General features: G+C 42.4%; 2 long non-coding RNA genes across 2 annotated transcripts; both read left to right on the forward strand.

Moving 5' to 3' along the window:
* The first annotated feature begins 6 nt into the window (after nucleotides 1–6).
* On the forward strand, nucleotides 7–4,147 carry LOC132338700 (uncharacterized). Its single transcript, XR_009489506.1, has 2 exons — nucleotides 7–2,686; nucleotides 3,210–4,147. It is a non-coding gene; the product is annotated as an uncharacterized LOC132338700 (long non-coding RNA).
* Nucleotides 4,148–4,349: 202 nt separating this feature from the next.
* Nucleotides 4,350–5,024, forward strand: LOC132336482 (uncharacterized). The gene is made up of 2 exons (XR_009488877.1): nucleotides 4,350–4,433; nucleotides 4,618–5,024. It is a non-coding gene; the product is annotated as an uncharacterized LOC132336482 (long non-coding RNA).
* Nucleotides 5,025–6,125: the final 1,101 nt, after the last annotated feature.

Here is a 6,125-nt window from a genome sequence, read left to right on the forward strand (position 1 = left end):
AGGGGGTGGGAGAGGGAGGAGTTGGTGGTGAGGGGGTGGGGTTGGGTTGGAAGTGACCAAAATGGGTTGGAATTGGTAAAAAATGGGTTGGAATTGGTAAAAATGGGTTGGAAGAGAGAAAAAGGGGTTGGAATTGGTAAAAATGGGTTGGAACTGGTGAAAATGGGTTGGAAGAGAGAAAAAGGGGTTGGAGGAGACAAAAATGGGTTGGAAGAGACAAAAAAAGGGTTGGAATTGGTAAAAAATGGGTTGGAATTGGAAAAATGGGTTGGAAGAGAGAAAAAGGGGTTGGAAGAGAGAAAAATGGGTTGGAATTGGTAAAAAATGGGTTGGAAGAGAGAAAAATGGGTTGGAATTGGTAAAAAATGGGTTGGAATTGGTAAAAAATGGGTTGGAATTGGTAAAAAATGGGTTGGAAGAGACGAAAATGGGTTGGAATTGGCAAAAAATGGGTTGGAATTGGTAAAAAATGGGTTGGAAGAGAGAAAAATGGGTTGGAAGAGAGAAAAATGGGTTGGAAGAGAGAAAAAGGGGTTGGAATTGGTAAAAATGGGTTGGAATTGGTAAAAAATGGATTGGAATTGGTAAAAAATGGGTTGGAATTGGAAAAATGGGTTGGAGGAGAGAAAAATGGGTTGGAAGAGACAAAAATGGGTTGGAATTGGAAAAATGGGTTGGAGGAGAGAAAAACGGGTTGGAAGTGACCAAAAATGGGGTAGAAGAGACCAAAAATGGGTTGAAAGAGACCAAAATGGGTTGGGAGAGACAAAAATGGGTTGGAAAAGACCAAAAATGGGTTGGGAGAGAGAAAAATGGGTTGGAAGAGACAAAAATGGGTTGGAATTGGTAAAAATGGGTTGGAAGAGACCAAAATGGGTTGGAAGTGACAAAAATGGAATGGAATTGGTAAAAATGGGTTGGAAGAGACAAAGATGGGTTGGAAGTGACAAAAATGGGTTGGGAGAGACCAAAATGGGTTGGAAGAGACCAAAACGGGTTGGAAGAGACCAAAAATGGGTTGGAATTGGAAAAATGGGTTGGAGGAGAGAAAAATGGGTTGGAAGTGACCAAAAAAGGGTTGGGTGAGACCAAAATGGGTTGGAAGAGACCAAATTGGGTTGGAAGTGACAAAGATGGGTTGGAATTGGTAAAAATGGCTTGGAAGAGAGAAAAATGGGGTAGAAGAGACCAAAAATGGGTTGGGAGAGACAAAAAATGGGTTGGGAGAGACAAAAATTGGTGGTGAGGAAACAGGATTGGCTTGGAGCCATCAAGAATTGGTTGAGAGTGACAAAAATGGGTTGGAAGAGACAAAGGTTGGTGGGAAAGTGACAAAAGTTGGTGGTGAGTGAATGGAATTGGCTTGGAACCATCAAAAATGGGTTGGAAGTGACAAAATGGGTTGGGAGAGACCAAAATGGGTTGGAAGAGACCAAAGTTGGGGTGGAATTGGTGAAAATGGATTGGAATTGGCAAAAATGGGTTGGAAGAGACCAAAAATGGGTTGGAAGAGCCAAAAAATGGGTTGGAGGAGAGAAAAATGGGTGGGAAGGAGACAAAAATGGGGTAGAAGAGACCAGAAATGGGTTGGAAGAGACCAAAAATGGGGTAGAAGAGGCAAAAATGGGTGAGAAGAGACAAAGGTTGGTGGGAAAGTGACAAAAGTTGGTGGTGAGGGAATGGAGTTGGGTTGGAACCATCAAAAATGGGGTGGAAGGGACAAAAATGGGGTGGAAGGGACAAAAATGGGTTGGAAGAGACAAAAATGGGTTGGGAGAGACCAAAGTTGGTGCGGACCAGATGGAGTTGGCTTGGAACCATCAAAAATGGGTGAGAAGAGACAAAGGTTGGTGGGAGAGTGACAAAAGTTGGTGGTGAGGAAATGGAGTTGGGTTGGAAGCATCAAAAATGGGTTGGGAGAGACCAAAATGGGGTGGAATTGGTAAAAATGGGTTGAAAGTGACAAAAAATGGGTTGGGAGAGATCAAAATGGGTTGGAAGAGACAAAAAAGGGTTCGAGGAGAGAAAAATGGGTTGGAAGAGACAAAGATGGGGTGGAATTGGTAAAAATGGCTTGGAGGAGAGAAAAATGGGTTGGAAGAGACCAAAAATGGGTTGGAAGTGACAAAGATGGGTTGGAATTGGAAAAATGGGTTGGAAGTGACAAAAATGGGTTGGGATTGGTAAAGATGGGTTGGAAGAGACCAAGAATGGGTTGGAAGAGACGAAAAAGGGGTTGGAATTGGTAAAAATGGGTTGGAATTGGAAAAATGGGTTGGAAGAGACAAAGATGGGTTGGAAGAGAGAAAAATGGGTTGGAAGAGAGAAAAACGGGTTGGAAGAGACAAAAATGGGGTAGAATAGACCAAAAATGGGTTGGGAGAGAGAAAAATGGGTTGGAAGAGACAAAGGTTGGTGGGAAAGTGACAAAAGTTGGTGGTGAGTGAATGGAATTGGCTTGGAACCATCAAAAATGGGTTGGAAGGGACAAAAATGGGGTGGAAGGGACAAAGATGGGGTGGAATTGGCAAAAATGGGTTGGAAGAGACCAAAAATAGGTTGGAAGAGCCAAAAATGGGTTGGAATTGGAAAAATGGGTTGGAGGAGAGAAAAATGGGTGGGAAAGAGACAAAAATGGGGTAGAAGAGACCAGAAATGGGTTGGAAGAGACCAAAATGGGTTGGAAGTGACAAAAATGGGTTGGAATTGGTAAAAATGGGTTGGAAGAGACAAAAACGGGTTGGAAGTGACCAAAATGGGTTGGGAGAGACAAAAATGGGGTAGAAGAGCCGAAAAATGGTTGGAATTGGTAAAAATGGGTTGGAAGAGACCAAAGATGGGTTGGAAGAGACAAAGGTTGGTGGGAAAGTGACAAAAGTTGGTGGTGAGCAAATGGAGTTGGGTTGGAACCGTCAAAAATGGGTTGGGAGGGACAAAAATGGGTTGGAATTGGAAAAATGGGTTGGAGGAGAGAAAAATGGTTTGGAAGAGACAAAAATGGGTTCGAATTGGAAAAATGGGTTGGAGGAGACAAAAATGGTGTAGAAGAGACCAAAAATGGGTTGGAAGTGACCAAAATGGGCTGGAAGGGACAAAAATGGGGTGGAAGGGACAAAAATGGGTTGGAAGAGACAAAGATGGGGTGGAATTGGTAAAAATGGGTTGGAAGAGACAAAAACGGGTTGGAAGAGACCAAAAATGGGTTGGAGGAGACCAAAAATGGGGTAGAAGAGGCAAAAATGGGTTGGAAGAGACATAGGCTGGTGGGAAAGTGACAAAAGTTGGTGGTGAGCAAATGGAGTTGGGTTGGAACCATCAAAAATGGGTTGGAAGAGACAAAAATGGGTTGGGAGAGACCAAAGTTGGTGGGGACCAGATGGAGTTGGCTTGGAACCATCAAAAATGGGTGAGAAGAGACAAAGGTTGGTGGGAAAGTGACAAAAGTTGGTGGTGAGGGAATGGAGTTGGGTTGGAAGCATCAAAAATGGGTTGGGAGAGACCAAAATGGGTTGGAATTGGTAAAAATGGGTTGAAAGTGACAAAAAATGGGTTGGGAGAGACCAAAATGGGTTGGAAGAGACAAAAAAGGGTTCGAGGAGAGAAAAATGGGTTGGAAGAGACAAAGATGGGGTGGAATTGGTACAAATGGCTTGGAGGAGAGAAAAATGGGTTGGAAGAGAGAAAAACGGGTTGGAAGAGACAAAAATGGGGTAGAAGAGACCAAAAATGGGTTGGAAGAGACCAAAATGGGTTGGAAGAGACAAAAATGGGTTGGAATTGGTAAAAATGGGTTGGAATTGGTAAAAAATGGGTTGGGAGAGAGAAAAAGGGGTTGGAAGTGACCAAAAAGGCTTGGAATTGGTAAAAATGGGTTGGAAGAGAGAAAAAGGGGTTGGAAGAGAGAAAAAGGGGTTGGAATTGGTAAAAATGGGTTGGAAGAGACAAAGATGGGTTGGAATTGGAAAAATGGGTTGGAGGAGACAAAAATGGGTTGGAATTGGTAAAAATGGGTTGGAGGAGAGAAAAATGGGTTGGAAGAGAGAAAAATGGGTTGGAAGAGAGAAAAATGGGTTGGAAGAGAGAAAAAGGGGTGGGAATTGGTAAAAATGGGTTGGAAGAGACCAAAATGGGTTGGAAGAGACCAAAATGGGTTGGAAATTACAGGGTGGGGGGGAGGGGGGGGTGGTGGGTGGGGTGGGGGTTGGGGGGGGATGGGGGAATTTTTTTTTTTTTTTTTTTTTTTACAAAAATGGGTTGGAAGTGACAAAAATGGGTTGGGAGAGACAAAAATGGGTTGGAATTTGGTAAAATGGGTTGGAGGAGAGAAAACATGGGTTCGGAAGAGACCAGAGATGTGTTGGAAGAGACCAAAATGGGGTAGAAGAGACAAAAATGGGGTAGAAGAGACAAAAAATGGGTTGGAAGAGACAAAGGTTGGTGGGGAAAGTGACAAAAGCTGGTGGTGAGCAAATGGAGTTGGGTTGGAACCGTCAAAAATGGGTTAGGAAGAGACAAAAAATGGGCTGGAATTGGTAAAATGGGTTGGAGGAGAGAAAAATGGGTTGGAAGAGAGAAAAATGGGTTGGAATTGGTAAAAATGGGTTGGGAGAGACAAAGGTTGGTGGGAAAGTGACAAAAGTTGGTGGTGAGGAAATGGAATTGGCTTGGAACTGTCAAAAATGGGTTGAGAGTGAACAAAATGGGTTGGGAGAGAGAAAAAATGGGTTGGAATTGTTAAAAATGGGTTGGAAGAGACAAAAATGAGGTGGAAGAGAGAAAAATTGGAAGTGACCAGATGGACTTGGCTTGGAACCATCAAAAAAGGGTTGGAAGAGACAAAAATGGGTTGGAATTGGCAAAAATGGGTTGGAAGGGACAAAAATGGGTTGGAAGAGACCAAAGTCGGTGGCGAGGAAATGGGATTGGCTTGGAACCATCAAAAATGGGTGAGAAGAGCCAAAAAGTTGCTGGAAACGCCCAGAAATTGATGTAAACCCGAAAGAAAGTTCTGGAAACCACCAAAATTGGTTTGAAACCATCCAAAAAGGGTTAAAAATAGAAGAAAAGGTTTTGAAACCACAAAAAAATGGGGTGAAACCATCAAAAAGAGTTGGAAACCACCGAAACTTGGTTGAAACCCTGCAGAGAGGTCTTGAAACCGTCAAAATTGGGTTGAAAGCACCAAAAATGGTTGGAAACCACCAAAATTTGGGCAAAACCCAACGGAACGGTGGTGGGGCCATCAAAAATGGTCCTAAATCCACCAAAATTGTCCTAAACCCAACAAAAATGGCTTGAAAGAGTCAAAAATTGGCTTGAAAATGCCAAAAATTGGTGTAAAGCCAACGGGAAGGTCCTGAAACCACCAAAAATGGGTTGGAACCATCAAAAAATGGTCAAAACTCAACAGAAGGGTCTTGAAACCATCAAAAATTGGTTAAAACCACCAAAAGTTGGTTTGAAACCTTCAAAATTTGGTCCAAACTCAACAGAAAGGTCGTGAAACCATCAAAAATTGGTTGGAACCACCAAAAGTTGGGTTTGAAACCTTCAAAATTTGGTCAAAACTCAACGGGAAGGTCTTAAAACCACCAAAAATTGGTGTAAACCCAATGGAAGGGTCTAGAAACCATCAAAAATTGGTTTGAAACCATCAAAGAATGGTCAAAACTCAAGAGAAAGGTCTTGAAAGCATCAGAAATTGTCCTAAAATCACAAAATTTGCCTTGAAACCACCAAAAGTTCTTCCAGCCCCACCAGAAGGTTCTTGAAACCACCAAAAATTGGTCAAAACCCAATAAAAATTGGTTTGGAAATGCCAAAAATTGGTGCAAACCCGACGGGAAGGTCTTGAAACATCAAAGATTGTCCTAAAGCACCGAAATTGTCCTAAAACCCACCAGAAATGGTTTGAAACCACCAAAAATCGGTGCACACCAATGGAAGGTTGAGAAACCATCAAAAATTGGTTTGAAACCTTTAAAAAATGGTAAAAACTCAAAGCGGAAGGTCTTGAAACCATCAAAAATTGGTTGAAACCATCAAAAATTGGTCGAAAATGTCAAAAATTGGTGTAAACTCAATGGAAGGGTCTTGAAACCATCAAAAATTGGTTGAAACCATCA

The sequence above is a fragment of the Haemorhous mexicanus genome, chromosome 1, assembly GCF_027477595.1.
Source record: "Haemorhous mexicanus isolate bHaeMex1 chromosome 1, bHaeMex1.pri, whole genome shotgun sequence".
NCBI classification, from domain to species: Eukaryota; Metazoa; Chordata; class Aves; order Passeriformes; family Fringillidae; genus Haemorhous; species Haemorhous mexicanus.